General features: G+C 39.9%; 1 protein-coding gene across 2 annotated transcripts in view; it reads right to left on the reverse strand.

Annotated features, from left to right (window-relative positions):
• SLC16A14 (solute carrier family 16 member 14) overlaps window positions 1-18,691 on the reverse strand; it is a 560,584-nt gene that overhangs the window by 155,760 nt on the left and 386,133 nt on the right. The window lies entirely within an intron of this gene.

Raw genomic sequence — 18,691 nt, forward strand, 5'->3', positions numbered from 1 at the left:
TTGTTTTACAATTGATTTGATTTATCTACTGTTTTAAAACCAAATAAAAAAAGACTGCTCACACAAAAAATCCTCCCAGGGGGCTGACACCCCTTACCTTCCATTCTAAAATGCACCATTTCTGGACTAAGTGAAAGACAAGCAAATGGAATAAAGAAGGCAGGGGGTGGAAGAGTGTAGGATTCTTCTTGCAGCTAGAGCTTGTCTCACAGATCCAGTACATTAGTAAATAGCCATAACTTTTTTTATTCAATATCAAACAGCTCTGGGTATTGACACGTACAGAAGAGTATTCCCAGCTCAATCCGTTTTAGTGGCTTTCGTGTGGGAATACACCCTTGATGACCATGGCTCCAAATGAAAGACCTGGACTTGGACATCATGACAAACTTATTATAGTACTTTTTTGAGGTACGTAAAGATAATCAGGTGGCAGATGTACAGGTGTTACTTAAGACACCATTATGAAAGAAGGTAGAGGATGTACAGAAGTCACTGGTGGACTGTTCTCTACAACATCCTTACAAGGAATAAGCATATTTTTCAAAGGAGAAAATGACACTGCTTGAAAACCATTCAGGAAGGCATTGTTTAGTAACTTTTTAGACTGCACTGCCTTTTAACAAGGACACAAACAACTGGTCATCTTTCCTCAGCCAGTTGCTGTCTGTGAACATCTGTGTTGCAAGAAAGAGTTGTCCTCCTGGAATGGAACACTTTTTGCAAAAAAACTGGTAAATGAACTGTTTCATATTTGTCATTGCAGCTATCCTGGGCAAGTAATCTTCATTTATGTGCAAGGAAACTCCACCTTTGTGGAAGACCATCTAAATGGAAGAGAAAGAACATGAAGCTAGGAGATCCATCTGGAACAGATTAATATCATCTGTCTTTGAGTGAACCCACTTTCCTCTGTAATACTCACATTAAGATTATATTTTTTGATAGCTGTGTATAAAGTCAGCTTGTCAGTTAGGTATTCTCCTTTTTTTAAACTAACACTGTAGTAAAAATGGTAAGCATTTAGGATTTGTTTAGGGTACAGAGTTCAATGCCTACTGATCATACCTCTCAACATCTTAGTGCAAGAAATCTGGACAACGCCATAAATAATGGGGGAATAAAGGCCCCAAAGTTAAAGTTGTTAGAATAACAGGCTTTGCATTAGCATGAATTTTCTGAATCATATAAAGTCTAAAACTCAAATGTCTCATTATTTTCTAACTTCAATCCTCAATGATTTGCCAGAAAACCAAATATTTTATGAGGAAAAGACCAGCAATATGAGGCAAATATCTGGACATCCTGCAAAAATCTGTAGAGTTGAGAGGTATGCTACTGATATGCTGGTGATGTTAATGTCTGCACTGCCAACAAACATGAAAAGTTCAACAGATACAAACAAAATAATTAAGTTTCAAATAAGAACTCTAAATTCTGACATATTTTTTTTCTGTTCTTGCTCCTCTCAAACAGAAGCTGGACAGCTACTGACCTTATACAGTTTAACTAATGAATTAATTCCTGCCCAGACCTCTGAGCTATCCCTATTTTTGAAGGAATGTTCGTATTTTCAGGCCTAATTTAGGATGTCCCTATTGTTTTTACTAGATGTCCAATGTGGTATCCACTGCACTGCAGGACCACTTTTTGGAGATGTGTTCCTATTTTCAGGCTTGATTTACCCCTTCACAAACTTTCCCTCATTACGTTATGATTTTTGAAGCTGTCTAGTACACAGAAAAGCACACTCCATGACCAACATACAATTTGCAACAATATTTTAAAGAAAAAGGGCACATATTTTACATCTCCCTTTTTCTGAAGTAAAAATAAATTACCCTGTGTGGTAGAATTTTGTGAGAGATTTCATTAAAGTCTAGCTTTTACAATGTCTCTTTAATAATGTGCTTATATATTTCCATATTTTTCTCACTCTGTATTTTTTAAACCCGTGTTTTTGAGTAGTACCCAACCTTCCTACTGGAAATGGTAATAGTAATGTGCTATTTGGCATTCAAATATTATGATAATTAGATGCCCACATTTTAAGGTTAGGGTGGCACAGTGGTGCAGTGTATAGTCTTGTTGCCTCACAGCACGCTGGTTTGATTCTCAACTAGGATACCTTCTGTGCAAAGTCTGCACGTCTTCTCTGTGTTGTTGTGTATTTCCTCTGGGTGCTCCGTTTTCATCCCACATTTCAAAGACATGCAGTAGGTGGATTGGGCACTCTAAATTGGCCATATGTGTCAGTGTGCATGCGAGTGTGTCCTATGGAAGAATAGCCATGGCAGGGCTAGCTACCTGGCTGTATGAACCTTGGCTCTAGATGATTGTCAATGTTGAAGTGACACCCTGACATCAGGTGTAAAAATGGGAAAAGGGGTTGTGGAAAGATAGGTGGATGGACAGATAGATGGATGGATGGGTGTTCTTATTTTTCAAGGGCATTTGTTCTATTTTCAATGTCTGCAAGTTGAGAGGTATGTTCTTGCCTTATTGTTATCAGACCATTGACTAGATTTTCCTCTGACTCAGCAATATGCCTCTGACTTACTGCAGAAAAGCTGGTTAATCTGTATCTCTTACAAAGAAGAGGGCTGTCTCTTTTCAAGAGATTTTTGGTTGCAGATTAAATTACTACTTACATTTCTGAAAGGTTGATAAACTGAAAAGAAACAAACTATTAAATAAATAAGCAAATAAAAAATCCTTGTGTTAGTCTAGCTGCAGGTAGGTGGATTTTAAATATTATTAGCCACTGGCTAACACAGACATCCACATATATGTTGTACTCTTTTCTGTAGTTTCCAAAAACAATCTGGATGGTTGCTGGTGCATTTTAAAAAGTAAACCAATTTTCACCTTATTGGATTCACCCATTCATCCCAGTATAAAACATCCTGTGACATAAAAAGCAAATGGAAGCCCCTACGGAAGGCATGCTGACAACACAACTTAATGGTCCACAACAGCAAATGGTACATGTAAAAAGCAGAGTAAGAAGATGATCCAGAAGAAGAAATAAATCCCTCTATTTACATTAAACGGTACATCTTTTCCATTTTGATAAGTAAGGTCAAACAGCACAAAGTAAATAGCCACTTGCAAGGTGTTAACCACAGTGGAAGAAAACAGATCCCTATCAGGTATTAGAATAAGAGCCTCCTGCAGGGATAGATGCAATACCCAACTATCTTGCTGAGTCAGACGGTCCTCCCTTACAGAAACAGCAGCAACTTTCAGGACCATGGCTGCTTTAGGCAATACAACAGTATCAGAATTATTTAGTTATTTTTTATTTGCTAAGTGGGTTAAATGGGCTGTTTCTGAGATCCTCTTTAGCCACGACCCAGGCACACAGGCAAAATACAGTATTTAAACAAGAGCCAGCCAAAGTAGCACAATGAAAATGCAGTGTAATACGATGTGCTCCTAAAAAGGCATTACAAATACATGCAATTACAATAAAAATACAGGTTATTATAATAGACAGGCATAAGATATAGGATAAAAGATGAGAACAGGTACCGGCAGACAAGCTTTATCTACACAAAGATGCAAAAATTAACGGAGAATTAAGGGAATCCCTTCTTGCCTTTAACTGAGCCATCTGAATCAGAAGTCGTGAAAGAAAAGCAAGAAATTCTCTTCCCACTGCTTCAATACATCACTGTGCCTTGTGAAAATCCCAAAGCCAGACCATTCATCTTGTAGGAAAGGACATCCATCCATCTCTGGCAGATGACCACATGGATGAAAGAAACTAAAGCACTTCCAGACTGAGCCTACATTTGTACTCCAGATATTCCAAGCAGTTGAACTGATCTGATCTTGTACCACATTCTTTTTGCCACATATATGAACAGGCACTTACTAAAGTGTCAAGGCTAACTCTCATAGCTGAATGGCCGTCCTGTAAAGCTGTCTCAGTCTTGTGCCACAAAGTTTGTTTATGTACTACATTGCCTCCCACCTGAAGAATGTCTGCCAAGACAAGTTCTGAATGTCATGACAGGAAGAGATACTGTCAACATACGTGAGGGAAACCAGACTCTTTGGACTGAGCAGTACCCCAGGTGAACCTCCCCCAGGCCCATGTCAGAAACATCCATTTGCAGAACCTGAGATGAAGGAAGAGGAAGGAGGGCCTCCCTAGTGTCTGTTGTATGTACATTATTCTCCAATACTGTTCCTTGACTAAATAGGGTATCGGGAAAAGGTTGAACTGATCAGCAGTCCACTGAAACTATATCCCACAGGGAACCTAGAAACATCTTTTTCTGAGAGGGAAACAGATTTGACTTCTCATTCATTTAAATCACAATGAACTCAAGAACAGTATATGCAGACTCAGGCAGTCCAGTAAGTGGGGAATGGATGGAACGTCAAGGAAGTAGCTTCCCAAGGATAAATAAAATTTGCCTCTGATCTCTGGAGTAAGGCACCTAGAAAATGCACTGAATGCTGTCAGTAGCCTGAAGTGCAGAAATGAATACTGAAAGTGATGATTCCCCGGTTAAAATGAAAAAGTCATATCTAGTGTTCAAATAAATGAACATACTAATACATATCTGTGAAAGATACATTTTCGTTAGTGTAAAAGCAGATGACTGAAATAATTCTTGCCTTCACAGTTTATACAAGCCGGGTAACAGCATTCCTTTGGAACAGTGGTTACATCTCAGATATTTCCTAAGCAATATAAAACAGAGACCATAGAAATGCCCCCCCCCCCCCCCCCACACACACACACACACACACACACACACACACACACACACACACACACACACACACACACACCATTACAGTAATGTGCTGCAGCTGCTCATTTTCAGCCTCTCATCCCAGTGATGAGACTGTCATGGTGGTAACACCATGTCTCACCAGTACATCTATCCATAAATACAAGGTAGTCAGTCAAGACCACCTTATTTTCATTTTTTTTATTTTTCTTCTTATAATATTAGCTACTCATTTGTAAAGTTGTCTAAAATGCTACAAATGGTTTTTAGTTACCATTCAGACCACATGCAAAATAATCCACACTTCAACATGATATCAGGAATGGCAACCCACAACAGATAAAGAAAACTAGAAAAGCAAAATAAAGTAGAAAATGACTGAGCATAACCAGCCTGTGACATCAAAGTTGATTTAGTTATCTGCTTTATGGCAAGAACCTCATAACTGAACAGTAGTACAACACTATCCTCATTCACAAAGTTGAAGCATATTTGGGTAGAATGCAATGCTGCATATCCAAATCCTGGGTGGTGGGCTTTGTCTCATCAGTATACCAAGTTGTTCATTCACAGACTACAGCCACTTTGCACTTTGTGGACAGATGCCACAAAAGGCACAGTTGGGTAAGAACTTACCATAACAGTAGAAGTCCTACTGGTCACTGCTGCAGTATTCCTAACAGATGTTTTCTTTGTTGCTGATGTCCAGGCGGGGTACCAAACCTTTACCTTCAACAGGGCATACATCTGACGTCTGACCTCAGTTTGTATGCGTCAGGGTATAAAGACAGACGTACTCATGAGATATTTAGATTACCTTCAAGCCAGCAGTCTGAAGACAACTGAGAGTGGAAACTGATCACTAGGAGGGGTGTAGCTCGAACAAGCAGGAAACTTTATCAAGAAGAGATATATGTGTAATCTGCAGGTAAGTGAGAAAAGGGGAAGGAGGCAGGGAGGGAATACTGCAACAGTGATCAGTAGGACATCTACTGTTATGTTAAGTTCTTACACAACTGTACTACATACTAAATTAAAAAACTGTTGCAGTATTCACAACAGATGAGTGATTCCCAAAGCTGAAGAAAGAAAAGAAAAGAGAAAGTTGGGGTGTATGGCTAGAGTGAAGAGGAGCTGTCCAGGAGATCAGAGGAGACTGATCTGTCAAAGGCAGCCCTAGATCTGGAGAATTCACCAATTCTGTATTGTCTGGTGAAGGTGTGCACAGAAGATCAATACGGTCTAGAGCAGAAAGGGCCCAGGTCCAGCAGTATTGGAGGGTCTTTTTGGATTTTTATTAGGACTGTTGGAATAAGTGTCAGTGGAGGGTAGGCATAAAAGAACCTCTCTGTCCACTGGAAGGAGAAGGTGCCTGTCTTCCAGGCTAAAGGAGATGAGGTCCTGGTGCAAAACAATGGGAGATGGTGATGCTCTGGAGATGCAAACAGGTCTGTCTGCAGTGTGCCCCACTGGTGTATGGTTTCTTTGAAGACTTATCTGTTCAGGGTCCTTTTGTTGGTGTCCACGAGGTCCCTGCTTAAAGAGTCTGCCAACACATTCTCTAGAGAGGGAATGTAAGCTGCTGTGAGGATCTTGTTCAGTTAAGTGGCCAGTTGCCAAACCTCATGTGCCAACATGCACAAATGATAGGGCCTTGTGCCTCCTTGTTTGTTATTACACCACATCACTATGGTGTTATCTGTGTACACCAGAACAGTGCTTGGTTTCCAAAGCTGTGAAAAAGTCTACAGAGGTTGCAGAAGGACCCTCATTTCTTTCAGGTTGATATGTTCCTTCAGACAAGAGGAGGGCTATTTCTCCTGCACTCTGTGAGATCCTGTCCAGGCCCCCAGGCCCTGTCTGAGGCATCAGTGTGTAGACTTTGGTTGTGAAGGGCTGGGGTGAAAAGAAGACATGGGTTAAGAGTATCCTGTTTCTCCCACCAGAGAAACTCCTTCTTGATGCAGGGCAGCATAGGGATGAAGATATCCAAGGGATGTGAGTGCTTGAATCACACTGATTTCAAGTACCACTGAATTTTCCTCATATGCAGCCTGGCTAGTGGAATTATAGGGATGGACGCAACTATGAACCCCACAACCCTGAGGATCTCCCTTGTACTGCAGTTAATACCGAGTAGAGGGTTTGAAAGAAGCTTACTAGGCTTTAGACTTTTTCCTGAGGAACAGAGGCCTGCTTTCTGCTTGTGTCTAGTTTGCAACCCAGGAAGACTAGGTCCTAAGTGGGAATGTAAATTTTACCGGGGATAGCACCCACAACCCTTCTGGACATGGGCAGTCATCACTAAATGCAATCTTGGGTATTGACTAACATTTTCTTGGTATTAAATTGGGATGAAACGTCTAGGCTTAAAATGACATACGGGTCGATAGCCTAGTAATCTCCTACAATCCTATGATCCTATGAGATGTGATTTTTTTTTTAAACTGACAGTGAATCCCAGATTGGTTAGGAGTTGCGCCATACAGTGTAGATGCTTGTGGACAGTGTCTGTGGACAAGGCTGAATCAACAGGTTGTCCAGGTAAGGAAAATCTGAACTCCCAGAGTGTGGTAGAAAGCCACCACTGGGGCTAGACACTTTGTAAAAACTCTTGGGGCAGTGGAAGCAGTAAACTGAAAATTTGAGGAGCCAGGGAAGAAACTGAGGAATTTCTTGCATGAAGGATCACTGGGATGTGAAAATAGGTATCCTTGAGATCTATGGACACCAGAAAGGCCTGAGGAAGAATGAAGGGCAGAAGGATATGGAGAGACAACACTTTGAAAGAAGACATTTTTAGGAATGTGTTTGGCAGGGAGAGATCCAGGATGGGCCTCCACAGTCTTTCATTGTTTCCTTGGTGCAAGAAAGATCCTGGAATAAAAAAAAATCTTACGAAGGGCAAAGGTACTTTTGCTATGGTGCTATTAAGTCCTGAATAAATGGACCGGGCAAAGGAAGCTGGGTGAGAGGTGGAAGGGAAAGCCTTTTTAGAGAGGGGACGCTTCTCCATTACATGGTGTAGCCTTATTTGATAATGGTCAAAACCCATTTGTCTATAGTTACTGCTTCCCAGAAAAGAAAAGAGAGAGACAGAGAAAGAGAGATAGCATTTTTGATTCTAGAGGGATGTAGGGAAGGGGAGTGTAGGAGAGGAAGACAGTCACAGAGTTTTGCTTCCAAAGGCGGGGGGGGGGGGTCTCTCTCTGTAAGGGAATCCCTCTGTGGTTTGCCAGAAAATCTTTTCCCAAGCATTTGTGTATGTTTGTGAGAGGGAACAGAATCCCTCTTAGCAAAGGAAGTGGATTTGGCAGGATAATTCCTATGGTACCTAGGAACTGTAGAAAGAAGTATCTGCCTGCAGTCTTTCATGGTTTTGCCTTGTTCTTGCGCAGTTTTGAAAAAAACTGGCAGCCTGTGGTTCCGAAAAAAAAAAATCATTGTCCAAAGGGGAAGCCAAGATTTTAGATATGAAGTCTTCAGGGATGAAGCCATCCATATCATCTGATCACTGAGCCTGTGTTAGAAGCCCTGGACATAGCATCTACTGCTTCATACCTGCAACTGATGCTGTGTCAGCCTATTTGAGTAGCTTGACACATATGGAACTGCATTTGATGCTTACAGTCTGCTGTCTGAGGTTCTGTGATGATCTTATGCAAAGACTGTAGCACGGAGAGCAAGTATTTAGTCATTTGTGTGTGATGATTAATAGCTCTGACTGCTAAAGTTTAGGAGGTGTCAACTTTCCTACCCCACCTAGCCATGACCCTGCTGTCCTTGACAGGGGGAGGGCATCAGCAATGAGGAGCAGCTTGGATGGCTTATCTGAAGAGACAGAGAGTGCAGCAGGATCAGCCACAGGATTTTTATACAGGTATTTAAGTTCATCAGGGACCTTATAAAATGGTCTTTTAGGAGCAAGTGCCTGTGAATCAGGTGTTAAGGAAGTAGAGTGAAAGGCTTCCAGATAAGCCTCCAGGACTGGAAGGACTGGTGAGGGGGCTGGAGTGACCATCTCCAAAAGACTGTAGTAGTACAGTTTTTGTACCTCACAGATTTGTCTTCATTGCCATTCATAGTGTCTCATCATGCTTTGAATGGTTTCTCCAAAGGAAGTGACTTCCAAGGGAGAGTCAGAAGAAAAAGAGTCCCCTTTGTCCAAGGAGACCTGTTCAGGAGAGTGAACTTGTGAAGAATAATCCAGAGAATGATCAGAATCTTGCTCTGGGTTCTCTTCTAAGGAGGAAGATTCCAAAGAGTGCTTTTGTGGTGTGGCTTGAGTTAGTTGCGTCACAAAAGGAGGAGGCTTCAGGACCATGATTGCTTTAAATAAGTCCTGAGAGAAGTCCATCAATCCTGTTTCTCTGGAAAGTGCAGGAAATGTCACATGCTTATATTTTTGTTTTTGGGGTGATGTCCACTTCTATGAGCCTCAGAGGTTCGCAGCCTTGTCCCATTTCAGTCAGCGAACCAGGGACCTTTTCCCAACTAGGATCTGAGAGATTCTGTGCGGGAACTCTGAAACAATAAGACGTGGGTCATCCGAGGTATCTGCAGTCTGTCAGGCCTCAGGGGCCATACTGGCCTCCAACTGGGTCTTGGTAACAGGAACCTGACAGGTAATCTGAGGTACCACTGGTTTGACCACCTCAGTGGTTATGTCTGACTCTGAAATGTTGGACTGCAAATCATCTCGGCGTCTCTTTAGTTTTTTCTTGGGGGGAGGGGGTGAAGTCAGAAGCCAGAGAGTCTGCCATCTTAGACTGGGCTAGGGGTTTCAATCATTGATCTTCACGGAAATTATTAAGAGAGGAAAGTCTCCATCTCAGGGTCCTAAGGACAAACGACTGACAGATGAAGCAGGATTTGTACTTGTTTTTGGGCCTAGAGAAAAAAGGCACTTAGTGTGCAAGTCGTTATAAGGGATCTGCCAACTGCACTCATATTTGCCCCTCCTAGCTGACATGTAACAAATATAAAACACAGTATAAGAAACAAAAAAGGAAGGTTCCCCAACTGGGTTCTTATCTGACAATGATTAAGCGAAGCAGCGATACCAACGACTAAACTTGGATCAGTTCAATGGGTGCACGACCTGTGTTTGGGCTGCCCCAGCTGGACGCCAATGACAAAAACCCCATCTGTTATGAAAACTTCAATAGTGATTGTAATTTCAGTTAGAACATCTAGGCATTCATCTTCTGTGCAGAGCCATGACAGCTCCCCATCAATTCCTTTCCTTACAGAATTGTAGCAATATGCTATATAATCATCAAGCCAATGAAACATAGTTTCTTCCCTAACTTGTTATATACAAATGAAACAAAAGGTTGACTCATTTTCATAAACTATTTTGCTTAGGAGATAAAGCAGAGAAACCATCTTCTGTGTTCTGCAAGCAGTAGCAAACTATTTACTAAACTTATCTTGGATTCCACAGATAAGAATAAAAAGAAGGAAGCTGGATCTTCTGATTAAGGGTAGACATCATCATGACCTTAGGTATAATAGAATGACCATCCAATCCTCCAGAACAACAACAGAATGGTCTCAAGCATCAGAATTTTGAATTACTTGATTTTGACATGATTGCTCAGGTGGAAATCAGCTTCTCCATGAATCTTCCAGCTACAAAATCTCAGAAATCTCTGTCACACTTGTGTTAGAGTAAAACTAGGCACTGCCTGAGACTGCTGTAGGGTGTTTGGGGGACACTCCCCTTCTGAAATGCTGTGCCATGACACAGCGATTACACACACACACACACACACACATTTTTTTTCAGGGAGTATTGTGCTGTGCTATTAACTTGTAGGTAGCAGGCTACTTCTGAGGTTGTGGGAGTAAGTATTTCTGATACAAGGGATCATGTTACAATCTCTTATAGTAAAACAGGAAACATCTAGAGTGGATCTCAAAAGGTCTTCTGTCTTCAGAGTAAGAAGCTGGAGTATTAATCCAATGTCTTGTATAGGACAGGCAGCCTTTCTATGACTCTCTCTTCCTTATCATTTTGCAAAAGATAACTCTTAACCCTGTTTACATAGTACCCGGATGCTTTTGGAGTGGGCAGATGTTAGGGTTTTGACTATTATTCTGTCTGAAAACCTGACTCTAAAACACGTCTTCTTTCAAACTACATTTCCATGTTGTGGAACATTTTGAGACAGTTTCAAGCCTTTTCGGGATACAAAATTAAAGAAGATAAAAACAAAGGCTACAGCTGTAACCTATATACCCACATAAAAACTGGTTCAGTAATACCCATATTTATGAGGATATAACAAAATGAAGTATTTAGGAGTGTGGGTTAAAAAGGATTCTGTTATGGCAGCTAAAAATAAGATCTTAAACAAGATCTTAAAATATAAAAAATGAGAAACTGAAAACTTTTTTTATGGATATGGATAGCAATCCGTTGTATGGCAGAATAACATATCTCCCCAACTACCTGTCTCCATAGGGGTTCCCCAAGGATCCATCCTTGGACCCCTACTCTTCTCTGTTTACACCAATAATCTAGCCTCTGCCACCAAACATGGCACACTCATACAATACGCAGATGACTCAACCATCATCTGCTCAGCCCAGTCCCTACCCAAACTGCAAAAAGTCACACAGGAAGCCTTTTCCTCTGTTGAAACTTGGTTATCCAATGCCCAATTAATACTCAACCCAAACAAAACTAAACTACTCATCTTCCAATCCACCAAACGCACTCAAAACAACTCTCACTTTAACATCACAGCAAAAGACAACACCACTATATACCTACTATCTCTGTTGGGTTAGTGCTGTGGTTGGCTATTGGAAAGATGGGAGGGGTTTGTGAGTGTAATAAAAGTGGGACCACTGGGGGTGGGAAGGAATAGGGGGCAGGGTGGGGAGCGAAGCGGGTAGAGACCCTGTTAGTTGCTCTTATGAGGGGACTGGAAACAATCAGTTAACAGAGTTAACTGATAAATGAACATATGATAGTGACAAGGGTGGTTGTAGTTTTAAAAATGGTGCCTGCCACAGGTAATATTTATTAATGTTGGGATTGTCTTAAGGTAATAAACAGGGAAGGGGGAGGGGAGAACAAGGGTGTGAGCAAGCAGTTCTTTGTAGTGCTGCTAATGAGCCAAAGCAAAGACAAGTTTGTGTTTAAGAAACAATCACAATTGACCAAGGACTGCTCTGAAACTGTAAGTTATTTCTTAGGTGGAAAAACAGGATAACCTTGTATCAGTAGGCTACTGTGGTCTCAGTTTAAATTAACAAACACACAGTATTGATCAGTTATGGATACTATTTGCTAACAGAAGGGAATAAGAGAGACAGTGGAAGATGAGTGTGTGTGTGTGTGTGTGTGTGTGTGTGTGTGTGTGTGTGTGTGTGTGTGTGTGTGTGTGTGTGTGTGTGTGTGTGTGTGTGTGTGTGTGCCTGTGTGTGTGTGTGTGGGGGGGGGCTGCTTACAAGCCAAAGTAGAGTGCTCTCCAGGGGAAAATGAATATTGGCTCAAACAGGTAGACACATACTCAAATTAACTTTAGCTGTTTGCAGACAGTTCAGACCCGGACTGCGCTTTTCTTATAAGAATGATAAAGGTGGTACCGCAGCTGAATACTTAAGAGTGGTGTTAGGTTCAAAGTTAACTTTAGCTGTTTGCAGACAGTTCAGACCCAGACTGCGCTTTTCTTATAAGAATGATAAAGGTGGTACTGCAGTTGAATACTTAAGAGTGGTGTTAGGTTCAAAGTTAACTTTAGCTGTTTGCAGACAGTACAGTTTAGTTCCTTTAGTTTTATACACAGGTCAGGCATGTTTTTATCAACCAGAGGAGAAGTTCTGGATAGCAAATAAAGAGTTGAAGGATTTTAATTGGGAGGGGAGGGGAACTGGGCAAGAGTCAAGCAGGATAAGTAGATCCAATAGAACAAGGTGGTTTGGGGTTACCTGATTTGAAGGGATATTTTAGAGATATGTAGTTACACTTCATATACATAACACAAGCAGAAGGTTATAATTCAAAGTGGAAAGGGATGATGATGAAGCAGGGAGAGTTCAAGAAATAAGGACAGAGTGGAATTCTGGATGCAGATACTTAAAGAAAATAACAACAATACAGAATATTCTATTCATAAGTTGCAGAATGTATTCTAAGAACTAAATAAACATGGGAATGGAGAAAGGAAATTTTGTAAATAGGGATGACTGCAAGTGGGTGGACAGAACATAGGCAAGAGGGGGCTGGAATTTACTGGAAAAAACTGGCAAAGGAACCAAGGTAGTGGGAGCAAATAACTAGAGAGGGAAAAGTGACAGAATGGGAAGAGGCCAAGAATTCATTTGGACAGCAGCGTAGAGATAACCTTCCCTATCAAAAATTGATATCACAGTACAGGCAAAGTGAAATAAATACGGGGATCCTAAGCAAAATACCAACACTGATATAGTTTTTAGTAGAATCTAGCACAAAAGCTGTTGTTAAAAAGGGATAATTAGGAGGGTATATGAAATATTGCATGACGACTATAGGAATCAATTAGAGAGGAGGTTAGAAAGGACTGGAAAGATAGATTGGACAAGGAATTCACAAAGAAACAATGGGAGGATATATGTACTGCTCCCACATATATAACAAGTCTAGAAAATTTTGAATCTTTTCTTGGAAGTGTTTACATAGGTATTTTTATACCCCAAACATACTCCTAAGAAATTTTCCTCAGGAAGATTGCAAATACTGGAGGTATGATGCGGAAGAAGGAGGTAACTGGGAACATATTTATTGGGAGTGTAAAGAGCTGGCAGACTTTAAAAATTCCCTGCAGACTACTCTATCAAAAAATACTGGATGAGCAAACTGGTGCAACTAAGGAAATTATTTTTGATCTGTGATACAGAATTGGAATTGCCTTCACATGGTAATGCCTTGCAGAATTTAATTCTGGTGGCTTTAAAAAAAAACAATTACTAGACAATGGAAATCAAAGTCTAAACCAACTGTATTACAAGTAGTGAATATAGAAACACAGATAAAACAACTGGAAGTGGGATCTTTAGAAAAATACAGGAGCAGATTATATAGAAAAAAATGGGAATTGTGGGAACAATACATGCAGAATAATGTTTTGGAGGAGGAATGAGATTTAAGGGAAGGCAGGGATTGAATGTGCTAAGTAATGTTTAACAGAAAATGACTGGATAGATTATAAGTGATGTGCAATGTTTGCAACTGAAAATATGTCAATATGGTTTGTTTTCATTTATATAAATGTATGACTGCCTTTGTCATAAATGACAATTTAGTAACGATGTCTCTTGTTTAAAAAATACTTTCTGCTACTTAAAGCTCTTATACATAACACAAGCAGAAAGCTACATTTCCGAGTGGAAAGGGATGATGACAACGCAGATGAGTAATTCAAGAAATAAGGAAAAATAGATTCTGCATGCAAAATAACAAGTCATACAGAATATTATACTCATAAAATAACAGAAAATATACTAAGAACTGAGCCAACACTGGAATGGAGAATGTGGATTCTGCCTATAAGGTGACTGCAACTAGAGGTACAGAGTATATATAAGAGGGGGGTGGAATTTACCGGAGGAAGCTGGCAAAGGAGCTAAGGCACTGGGAACAAATAATTAAGAGAGGGAACAATAATAGAATGGGAAGAGGCCAAGAAGAGACTTGGATTGCAGACTAGTGATTGCCTTCCCTATCAAGGACTGATATCAGAGTATAGAAGAGAAAAGGACAGGGGAATCTTACGTTAAAGACAAACCCTGGTTGAGTTTTTAACTGAAATTGCTGCAAAAAAGTGATAATTAGTAGGGCATATACAATACTGCATGATAGTTATAGGATATATCAGAAGAGGTCAGAAAAGACTGGGAAGAGAGATTTGATATGCAATTCAAAAAGAAACAATGGCAGGACATATGTGCGGCTCCCAGGTATACAACAAAGTCTATACAATTTAGGATTTTGTGCCGGAAAGTGCTTGCATAGATAGTTTTATAACCCAAATGGACTCAAAGAAATTTTTTTCAGATGGATGGCTAATGTTGGAGGTGAGATGGAGAAGGAAGAGGTAACTCAGAACATATGTTTTGGAGATGTAAAGAGTTAGCAGACTTTAAAAATTCCCTACAGATTACTCTGTCAGGAATACTAGGCAAGCAAATGAGTGTAACTAAAGAAATGATTTTTGAGCTGGGATATAGGATTTGAATAGCCAAGACGTAAAAAGGCCTTATTAGGTTTAATTCTGGTGGCTGCCAAAAAAACAATTACTAAAAACATGGAATCAAAATCTAAATCAACTATACTTGAAGTAGTGAATATTGTAACAGATAAAAGAACATGATGTGCGATTTTTTTGAAAAGGGTAGGAGTAATTTTCTTAGAAAAAATAGAACTTGGGACAATACATGCAGAAAATGTATTGCAGGAGGAATGAGGTTTAAGAGAAGGTAGGAATTGAATAATTTACATATTGTTGCTTAGATTACAGGATACATAACAATATATATGATGTATAATGTCTATACGTGTGAACGTGTTCATATGATTTGATAACTTTTATATAAATGTAAGTTTGCCTCTCTTACAAGTGATAATTCAATAAAGGTGGTTTAAAAAATAAAACACATCTTCTTTCAAGCTGTCTGGATTCCCTATCCCCCACTTACCAAGAATGAGAAGAAACCCAACAACTTGTAAGAGATAGAAGAGGGCCAAGAAATGGTCTTTCTGCAGCAACTGTGCAGGGGGACTCAAGGAAACATTCAGTGGGATTGCCTTTCTCCGCAGAAGAAATTACATTTTGAAACATCTTGTAGTCTTTTGAGACACTCCGTACCTAGAAGATGCCTGGCTACTCAAAGTCTAGATCTTGTTGACTGCCTTCTATCAGAAGAATGTTGATCAACCCCTTCCTCCTACAGAAAGGAAACTTCTTCTCTTCTTCTCAAAAAGTAGGAAAACCTGAAAAAAAAGAAACTTGTACAGTTAGCCAAATTATTTGTTTTACTTTTATCCTCTAGCTTATGAATATGTACTGCTTAATTTGTAACAAAAAGGACAGCAAAAGAGATAGAAAGAAAGCTATATTAAAGTCAGGATATTTCAGGGATGTGGATGACTTTTAAACAGCCTTGCATTTTCACCATAAATTAAAATTAGTGGTACTTTTATTTTTATTTTATTTATTTTACATTTGTTAACCGGGAAAGTCCGACTGGATATTAGATCATTTTCAGTGAAGGCTCGGGGAGAAAAGCTCCAAGAGATACAATTTTATAGTTAACAGATTAATAGAGACAGTAAATTAAATGCTAGTAATAGTCAGGTTACACAGATGTTAGCATAAGACAATCATATGGTAATTATAATGAGACATATTAGAGCAAAATGGAAGTCAGCACAATGGAAAACATTCATGAGATACATTTCGGTCCTCACTAGAGAGGCTGGAAGTACAATTTGTGCAACAGTCTAGATATAAGACATTACATATAAGGCATTACTACTTGTTTTGTATACATGATAGGTCTGCAGCTAAGCTGGCCAGGGGTGAGACAGGAGCATAGTCTGTTATTCATGAAGTGAGTTTTAAGTAGTTTTTTTGAATTGGGTTGAGGAGTTGTTGCTTGTTATATGGACAGGAAGAGAGTTCCAAATTTTAGAAATATAGTAGCTGTAGATGGATTTTCCTGACTCATTGTTAAATTTGGTAATCTTAATGAGGTTTTGAGTGCTAGATCTTAGGGTTCTAGTGGTGGTGTAGGGTTGAAGTAGTTGTTGTAGAGCTGGAGTGTTGTTTGAGTGATGTAGTAATTTGTGAGCCAGTGATAGTTGATTGAATTGGAGTATTAGGGGGAGTTCTAACCAATTTGGTGTTTTTAGGCATTCACAGTGATGTGTTCTAAATGATGAACCAGTAGCAAATCTAGCTATCTTGTTATAACAACTGTCAAGTTTGTTTAGGCCAGTTTTGCAGAGATTAGTAAGAACAAGGGAGGCATAGAGTAAGGATGATAATAGGTGTGTTCTGGCTATTGTTATTTTGGAGTGGTTAGAGAGAAATTGTTTGTTTCAATAGAGTGTACCAAGTTTTTTATGAACTTTTTTATGGTTAGGGAAATGTGTAGGTCAAATCTAAGATGGTTGTCAATTTCCATGCCTAGCAATTTGGTGTGATTGGTGGGGGTAATTGTGGTATTGTTATTTGAGGAGATTATAAAGCTATCTGAGGGGAGTATAGATCTGTGGGAGCTAAAGAGGAGTAGTTTTCTTTTAGCTGGGTTAAGTATAAGGTTTTGATTGGTGATCCAAGTTTTGGCTAGAGAAAAGCATTCTTGTGTTTGGGAGAGGAGGATGTCTAGTGACTTGGCAGCACATATTATGGTGGTATCATCTGCATATTGCACTATTGAGGCTTTAGGAATGTTGGCTGGGAGTTGATTTGTAAATAGAGTGAAGAGCAATGGACCCAAGATGGAACCTTGGGGAACTCCTAGGAAGACAAGCAATAAGGGAGAGATTTGGTTTTGCCATATTACAGCTTGCTGCCTGCCATCTAGATAGCTCTTAAACCAAGAAATAGTAGAGTTACTAAGGTTTAGGGTGAATAGTGAGTGAAGGAGCTTTGCATGATTGACCATGTCAAAAGCTTTGGATAAATCTAGGAATGTAGCTGATACGAGCAGTCTGTTGTTTCTGTGATTATTGATGGTATTAGTAAATGAGGTGAGTGCGGTGGATGTGCTGTGGCTGGGTCCAAAGCCATGCTGCTGTGTGGATCGTAGTTTGTTTTCTAGGAGGTACTTCATCAATTGCATATGTACAACTCTCTCAAGAAGTTTTGATAAGGGGGTAGTATTGCTATAGGGCGACAGTTATTGAGTTCAAGAGAGCTACCACCTTTGTGCAGTGGAATTATATGAGATATTTTCTATAGCTGGGGTACCTTACACTCAGAGATGGATCTATTTATTAGGATGGAGACTGGGTAGGCTATAGCTTCTGTGGCTAGTTGAAGGCATTCAATAGGTAGTTTATCAGTGGCTAGGGTGGTTGTTTTGAGTTTTAGTAGTAGTTTTAGTATGGTCTTGGTGGGTACTGGGTTGAAGCTAAAGTTGAGGCCATTGATCAATATTTCTGGTGGAGAGGGGCTTATTGTTGAAGTGGGGTTGTTGCAGCTAGGTTGGTTATTTGCAAGGCCTTGGATTGTTTCTGTAAAGAATTTGTTGAACTGTGTGGGGATATTGTCATGGTTATTTGTTGTTTTTGGAGTGGGGGTGGTTGCTTTCCATGGCTTTAATACAGACCGATTGCTGCCCAGAACTTTTTTGGGTTGTTTATGTGTTTATTCTGTATATTTTGGTAGTAGGAGATTTTGTCTGTTTTGATAAGTTTTTTGGCTTTGTTGCGTAGTTCACGGTATTTTTGTTTATCTACTTGGGATTTGCTGTTACGAAAGTTTGTTCAGGCTTTGTTTCTATTTTTGAGGAATGTTTTAGTGTCTGGAGTTAGCCAGGGGGCATGTTTGGTCTTAATTCTAGTGGTTCTGGGTGGAGCATGATGGTTAAGTATATTTGTGAAGGTTGTGTTGAAGTATAGTACTTGTTCAACAAGGTCTACATTTTTTAGGGGGATCCAGTTACACATTTTTAGGTCATTGTTAAAGTTGGATAGGTTAAAATGTTTCTTGTTCCTAATTTCTCGGACATTTACTTGGGTCAGTTGGGGTGTTTTACTTCTTTGTAGAAAGGTAGCTTGGTGGTCGCTGAAGGTGTCTGGCAGACATCCTGCTAGGGATATTAGGATACTACTTGAAGCTAGATCTGTGAGTAGAACTCTGGCTCATCCTGGAGGTATTAAGAATGCATAATGCATAAAGTGATCCCAGGCTACTATCTCTATGCGCTCATTCCATAAC

This window comes from Protopterus annectens, chromosome 5.part0 (genome assembly GCF_019279795.1).
Source record: "Protopterus annectens isolate FY-2018-M chromosome 5.part0, PAN1.0, whole genome shotgun sequence".
In the NCBI taxonomy this organism is placed as follows: Eukaryota; Metazoa; Chordata; order Ceratodontiformes; family Protopteridae; genus Protopterus; species Protopterus annectens.